The sequence below is a fragment of the Hippopotamus amphibius genome, chromosome 12 (assembly GCF_030028045.1).
Source record: "Hippopotamus amphibius kiboko isolate mHipAmp2 chromosome 12, mHipAmp2.hap2, whole genome shotgun sequence".
Lineage (NCBI taxonomy): Eukaryota > Metazoa > Chordata > Mammalia > Artiodactyla > Hippopotamidae > Hippopotamus > Hippopotamus amphibius.
The window spans coordinates 5141938-5150029 of record NC_080197.1 but is presented as its reverse complement, the minus strand read 5'-3'; positions in this window follow the sequence as shown (position 1 = coordinate 5150029).

Here is an 8092-nt window from a genome sequence, read left to right as displayed (position 1 = left end):
ATCAGGGTGTCAGTAGGGTTGGTTCCTTCTAGGGGCTCTGAGGGGCTCCCTCCCAGCTTCTGGTGGCTGCCAGCAACCCTGGCGTTCTTGGTTTATAGATGCCACGCCAACCTCTTCAGTCTTCAGGTGGCCTTCTTATAAGGACACTAGTCATTGGATTTAGGGCCCATCCTAATCCAATAAGACCTCATCTTTGCTAGTAAGATCTGAAAAGACCCTATTTCCAAATATGGTCACATGCTGAGGTTCCAGGTGGCCATGAATTTGGGGGCTGCCTTTCAACCCAGTACCACCCTGCTCTCTAGGGGGTCCAATCCTCGGTTTCTGAGTCCGGACATAAGTTGCAGTGGGTGTGCATGTTCCATTTGGGGCTCCCTTTCCTGAATCAACAGCATGTGGCTCGCTCCCTAGGGAGCCTCGGTAAGTTTGCTTGGAAGAACACTGGTACAGCCACAGCGGCTACCAGAGTTTCCCTGTTCCTTCATCTCATTTGTTCATCCGTGTTCGGGCCCCCGCTGATTTGGTTCTGAGCAGAACAGATGCAGTCTCTGACCTCGTGCAGCCTGGTGTCCAGTGATCAGAAAGGACTCCTGAGTCTCCTTGACTCTGCTCATGCCTCTGAGAGCAGATGTTGTGCAGGAAACAGTCGAAATCACAAATGCCCATTCCGGACCAGATTTCAAATCTTACCCCTTTTGTCCTCACCCAAAGCCCAACAAAGCAATCAGATTCCAAACGCGTTGCCCCTGGGCGAGAAGATCACCTTTCTCCCACTTCAGCTTGAATTTCTGAGACAGACAAAGCCTCCTGTCAGCCAAGGGGCTTCAGGAGCACCAGGCGAGGAGTCCCCTGGGAGAGGCAGCTGCAGTCTTTGGATGCTTCTTCTTGCATTTGTAATAAGTCTGCATCCCTGTGCAGGGCACTCAGGCTGCCTGTGACCTGCCCCATCACCTACCCTGCCTGGTTTCTTCCTGCTGCTTGTTGCTCGGTATCCAAAGCTGCAAGGCCATGGACGTGACACCCCCATGCCCACCCCACCCCAGGGCCTTTGCTTTTGCTGTTCTCTCGGCTGAAAATGGTCTTCTCACGGCCAGCTCCTTCTCACCATTCAGGGCTCAGCTCAGATGTCACCTCCTCTTGGAAGCCTTCCCCCCACCTCCTGCTGTGTCCTACCCCATCACCCTGTTCCTTTCTCGTGGGTCATCAGCAGGAACCCCTGAGTACTGATGTGTGCATTTGCTGTTTGTGTCTTTGCCACACAGACTGTGAGCCCTGTGAAGACCGGGGCCTGTCTGGCTTGTTTGCTGCCTGACCCCAGCTTCCTGCCTGGCACGGAGAAAGCCCAGCAGAGCTGCGAAGTGAACGTGTGTCAGCTGAACTTGGGCCTCCTCCCCAAGAGGCAGACTGGCCTTGGAGGAGCTGTGCGAGCCTGCTGCCTTCTCCTGTGGGGTGGGTCATCGAGTCCCCCGTGTAGAGTGCCGTGTCTGCTTTGGCCGCTTTTGTGAGCTCTCAGTGTTCAGAGTGACTGGGCAGCCTGAGTGGGGGGATGGGAAACAGCCCTCTGAGGTCGGCAGGGCCGCATGGGCCCCTCCAGCAGGGACCAGCCTCACCTATTCGTCCTGTGAGGCTTCTATGTCTAGGATCCAACCAACAGCCAAACTGCTTTCTTGGTTTGACATTTGGAGGCCTTATTTTTTTTTTTGGTTCTGCAAGGACAGGTGGCCCGGGCTTTCTTTTCTTGGAGGATCCGGTTCCCTTGGGGGAAGGTCTCAGTTGGTCAGCGTAGAAGCCACACTTTGTCTGCCCGCAGGGCCCCTCAGTGCTCCTGGGTTCATGGCCAAGCACAGCCCATTGCTCTGCCCAGTGGGTCCTGACATCTTTGGTCAAGTGGACTTGGGAGGGAGGGAGAGAGAGGGCAGCTGGTGTCGTGGGAAGAGCGTAGGGGCTGCAGTTGCACGGGCTGGGTTACAGCCACGGCAGTAATGACAGTGAGTTCAGTCTGTGTTCCTGCGATGTGCTGAGCACCGTTCTCAGGTCTCTACCTGCATTATTTCACAAGCTCCTTACAAGACTCTTGCGACATGGGCCTCAATAAGGTCCCCGTTTTACAGACCCGGGATCTGATGCCCAGAGAGCATGGGTCACATGCCTGGTTGGCAGAGTCAGGATTGGAATCCAGGCCGTCGGAATTTAAAACTGATGCTCTTACCCATTAACAGAAGGACTCGGATTTGGAATTAGAAGATTAGAGGGCCAGGGCTGGGGGGGATGCGGATGATGAAGACCGCCACCACGCCAGCAGTCACAGTGACACCCGCGACGCTGCAGCCCTGGCTGCCCAGCCTGGCTCTGAGCTGAGCCCGGCGTTGAGAGCTGCCTGCAGCTCCTTGCTATAGCCTCCCGGCAGTTTCCCGCGGGCAGCACGGCGCCAGGTGCAGGGTGCTGTTAGGGATAAGTCTGCTGGCTCTCTGAAGAGCCCTGGGCGGTGGTTATTTTTATCTCCATTTTGCAGATGAGAGAACTGAGGCTCAGAGAAGTGAATTTGTCCAGTGATGGTCCCTCTCAGGGCTGGCGACTGCTTCTGGTCTGGGATGTTGTTTCCATCAGGCCACTGTGAAATAAGACCAACAGAGAGATGTGTGAACTTTTTGCAGAGATAAATCTCTTTCTTGTTGACATCGTTTTGTTGCCGTGAAGAGTACTTTCTCCGATGAGAGGATGCTGATTGCAAAAAGTAACTTGCAAAATGTTCTTTGTCAGCAATTTAAAAATTACTAACCTGTAGTTGTCTGCTCCCATGCCCTTTAAAAACAGTATACCAGCCTGTGAGTTCTGCCCACAGGGGAGCCCACCTCTCCAGGTCACCCCACCCAAGTACCCAGGTCCACGCGGATCCACACGGCTCAGCCGCCCAGCAGCCCAGAAACACCTTTCCCATCTTTCTCAGCCTCATCAGGAGCACAGGCTATTGCACGAACCCACCCTGCGAGAAGCTGGGATGAGGTGAGCTTGGAAAAATCCTATTTCCTGGCTTCATGCTGGTGGCAGTTTCAGGATCCACATGGCTGAGGGTAGGTTTAGAGATGCTGAAACTGACCCAAAGAAGAGGAATTCACGGGGGTGGGGGTGGGGTGGAGCAGGTATATTTGTCCAAAGGAGCCTGTGGGGTGGAGACTGTGGGGATAAATGTGGAAGCAGAGAGCTTACATTTTCAGTTTAAGAAAAAAAAAAACCTTAAGAAAATATCAATGTACATGGACAACTTGTTGGTGAAATGTCCCAATGCTGGAAATAAATAAGAATATTTATTCTTATTCAGAGCAGCGTGGCAGGCTCTGGGGAAATGCCAGGTTGGGTGAAGCCACGGCAGAGGGTCAAAACAGCCAGTCCAGCCCCGGGGTGGGGGCAGCTTGCAGGGTGCCTGGGTCTCATCACAACTTCTCTTGTTTGAAACTGGATCACTTCGGCCTCCTCCATGGGTCTGGTTTCCTGAGAGCCGGACCTGCCCAGCTGAGGTCCTGGGGCAGATTGCTTCACCTCTCTGGGCTCAGTTGGCTTATCTGTAAAATGGGTGGGAAAATAAAAATGATTCCCTGGGGCTGAGAGGTGTGAGGTTGAGATTCAGGCCTGGTTCCCCTCCCCTGGATGGAGGGAGGGGACCATATTCCCCATGTGACCCTTCCTAGCACCTTGCACAGGGGTCGGGGGCACACAGGGGTCGGGGGACACATGGGCCCTCACTGAGGAGGAGGAGAAGGAGGGCAGCTTCAGGTGTCAACTCACGGAATCCGAGCTCTGGTCTGGACTCAGGTTTCGATTGGAAGCTGTGAGCCTCCCCTCCCTGGGGTGTTAAGAAGTGAAAATGTGGTCCCCTCTGTGCCCCTGATTTGTAAATAAGAGAGCTTGCTGTGTTTCTTGCTATATCGTGGGTCTGGCTCAGTGCCGGGCGCATCATGAATGCTCAATGAAATGAGTTAAAAGTTCACTGTGGGACTTCCCCGGTGGTACAGCGGTTAAGAATCTGCCTGCCAATGCAGGGGACATGGGTTCGATCCCTGGTCCAAGAAGATCCCATGCACTGGGGAGCAACTAAGCCCTTGCTCCACAACTACTGAGCCTGCACTCTAGAGCCCACAAGCCACAACTACTGAGCCCCTGTGCTGCAACTACTGAAACCCACGAGCCTAGAGCCCATGCTCCGCAACAGGAGAAGCCATCGCCATGAGAATCCTGTGTACCACAGCAAGGCGTAGCCCCTACTCGCCGCAACTAGAGAAAGCTTGTGCACAGCAACAAAGACCCAACACAGCCAGAAAATAATAAATAGATAAATAAATTAATTTAAAAAAAATTCACTGTGGTTCCTCTGGACCCAGGGCAGCAAACTACACAGCCTGTGGCCAAGTCCAGCCTGCCGCCTATGTTTGCTCTGAGAGTGGTGTTTACATTTTTAAATGGTTAAAAGACAAAAAGACACATGAAACCTATGAAATTCAAGCTTCTGTGTCATATTGATAAAGTGTTAGTGGAACACAGACATCGTTTATGAATCATCTGTGGCAGCCTTCCTGCTACAGGGACAGAGGTGAGTAGTTGGGACAGATCTGACGGCCCACACAACTGAACACATTTACTCTCTGGCTCTTTAAGAAAAAAGTTTGCTGACCTCTGGTCTAGACAATGGGTCTCAACTTCCAGCGCACACTGGAGTCACCGGGGGACTTGAATAACGCTGGTGTCCAGAGCCCAGATCCCAACTGGTCCAGGGGGCGGCCTGGGATGGGGATGGTTAAGAGCTCCTGGAAGGTTCTGATGGGCAGTCAGGGCCGAGGGCCCTGCTTTAGATGCTGGCTGTTAACGATGACTCCTCTTTTTTGCTGTCGATACAGCGCAGAGCGTGTATAGAACCTCGGAGCGCTGTGGTGAGATGAGCAGCAGCTCCCCAGGTAGAGCCTGAGCCCTGGGGCGGCGGGGAGGCCAGGCATGTCTAAGGGTCATCTCCCTGGGCTCCAGCTAAGGCGGGCATGGGGCGATGCTGGCTCAGGGATGCATCTCCTTGGCTGGCAGACAGCACGTCTAATGGTGCCCTGTCCCCGCGTGCTGCGTGCTGGCTGCCCATGCTGGCTGTTCTGGAAATGATGGAAGCGGCTTCTAGATTCGGGCCTCACTCTGGGCTAACATCCCGTACCACCTTATGAGGTGGGAGCAGCTTCCCTTTCTCTGAACAGGGAAGGCAACCACTCAGAGGCCCGGGGAGGTCAAATAATGTGTTTAAAAGCTGTCCTAGGGTCAGGATTTGAATTCAGACCCATCCGGCTCCAGGCTCCACCTCGTCAGCCACTGCACTGTCCTACCATCAGGATGAAGAGAGAACGAGGCACTCGTCAGTCCCAGGAGCCTGGGGTGTCTGGTTTCTAAAATGACAAGCCATCCTGACAGCAGCGGTGGCAGCGACAATGTCCCGTGGCTTCTTTCTCGCAATTCTTTTATTTTTGGCCTGAGACAGCTAATGCGTGGCCAACGTATCCAAGGAAACCAGGATGCTTGGAGCAAGCTGTACCAAATCTCCATGCTAAAACCATCAGACGGCTAATTTGGGCCTCTCTAGTTATTTATTTATTTTTAGACCCCTGTGTATCATTTTACACACACTCCTGACAAACTCGACCGTCAGACACACGCGTTCAGGGCACGTGACAATACGCCTCTTCTTTTGGGGTGGGGGGCAGGTGCGCTCTCTCTTCCTCATTTGTGAGCTTCCCAAGGGGGGCGTGAGCTGGCCAAGGTCTCCCTCTGCTGCCTTTTCTCACCTCACAGCTATAGATCCAGAATTTCAATTTCCCTTTGGTGGTCTCAGTGGGGTTGGGGTTTCTCAATGTTGTCACTATTGACATTTGGGGCCAGAGAACGCTCTGTCCTGGGGGGCTCCGCCTCTCCCCCGTTCCTGGATCCATGAGTCTGGCATCCCTCTGACACCCCCTCCAGTCCCTCACCCCCCACATCCCATCTATTGGCAAATCCTGGGGTGTCTACCTCTAGTAAAAAAAATAGCTGTATTGAGGCATTGTTGACAAACAATAAACTACACATATTTGAAATGTGCCATTGGACCCGTTTTGACCTAGAGACGCACCTGTGGGATCATCCTCACAATCACAACAACACTGAACATCTCTGTCACTTTCGGAAGTTTCGCTGTGCCCCCTGGTCATCTCTCTCGCCCCCTCCTGCAAAGCAGACACTGATCTGCTTCTATCACCATAAATTACTTTGCATTTTCTAGAGTTTTGTATAAATGGAATCATACAGTATGTGCTTTTTTGGGTCTGGCTTTTTTCACTCCACATAATTATCCTGAGATTTGGGCATGTCACAGTGTGTAGCAATAGTTCATTGCTTTTTATTTCTGAGTCGTATTTCATCATGTGGATAGACCCCAGCTCCATTCACGTGCTGATCCATCTGCCTCTTTTTTTCAACAGGATTATTTACTGACGTATAACATACATTCAGAAACGTGCACAAATCCTACGTGACCAGAGGAGCAAATGTTCACAGTGGACACGCCTGTGCAACTAACACCGAGATGGAGAAGCAGGACAGGAGCAGCAGCCTGGAAACCCTGGGCCCCTTTGAGCCCCTGCCTCCAGTCAAAGGGGGCTCCCGGCCTGTTCCTAACACCTAGCTTAAGCTGGTGGTTCTGGAGCTTCATGTGGTTGGATCACACAAGATGTTCTTCTCTGTGTATCTGGCTTCTTCACTCGACATTATGATGGAAACATTGTCCTTGTCTTGTGTCAGCCGTTTGTTCCTTCTGTTGCTGCACAGGCCTCCGATGTGTGTTCATCCCTCGTCCTGTGGAGGCACGTGGGGGCTGTTTCCAGTATTCGGCCATAATGAATAATGCATCTATGGATAGTTTTGCATGGGTGACTCTTTTTCCTCTCTCCTTCCCTCCCACTCTTCCTTCCCATCCTTCTTCCCTTCCTTCCTCCCTCCCTCCCTCCCTGTTTTCTCGTTCTCTCTGCCTCTTAGGCCATAACCCCCTTGAGAGATAAGATTATGTCTTACTTACCTTTGTAACTTGGTGCCAAGAGTCACGGGCCGTTGGCTGCGCTATGTGGAGGCTGGGCTGTCTCGACTGGATAGGAGTGCATCACCTGTGAAGGGACCAGCCCTCGCTGTTGTGGCTGGGAGTTCTGGAGGTGTGTCCCTGGTACGTTCTGACCCAGGAGAGCTGATGTGCAGGGGTGCTTCACTTTAGGGACAGCGATATGGTGCTGAACATCTGGGGTTACGAAAGGGGAACTTGGGATTAGGTCCTTGCCTTCACCTCTCTGGCCTTGTAGGGGTGTTCTCAGGGTGACCCTGGTTTTGCTGTGCAGGCCTTTCTGGCAGAAGGTAAAGGGTATAGGCCCACCTCTCTACTGATGAGGACTGCAGTCGGGGCGCAAGATAAAAGAAAGGACATCCAGTAGATTTGCATTTCAGTTCAACAATGAATAATTTATTAGTATGAATATGCCCCAAATATTACAGAGGACATACTTATACTACAAAATTCTTCATTGTTTAACTGAAATCTAAACTTGACTGGGCACCCTGTATTTTATTTGCTAAACCAGACAACCCTGTGTAGCAGCGTTGAGTTGGGTGAATGAATTACTGAGTTTGTTTTAGTTCTCTATTACTGCATAACAAATTACCATAAACTTCGCAGCATAAAACAATCTACATTCACACTACTATGTATAAAATAGATAACTAACAAGGATATATCATCCAGCACAGGAAATGACAGCTGTTATCTTATAATAACTTTTAATGGAATACAATCTATAAAAATACTGAATCACAATGCTGTATACCTGAAACTAATATAATATTGTAAATCAATGATACTTAAAAAAAGCAATCCACATTCCTCATCTCACAGTTGCCGTGGGTCAGGCTGGGTGTGGCTTAGCTGGCCTCTGCTTCAGGATCTCACCTGGCAGAGATCAAGGTATTGAAGGGGGTTGTGGTCTCACCTGAAATCAGGGTGTGAGGCTGGAAAAGAATCAGCTTCCAAGCTCTTTCAGGCTGTTGGTGG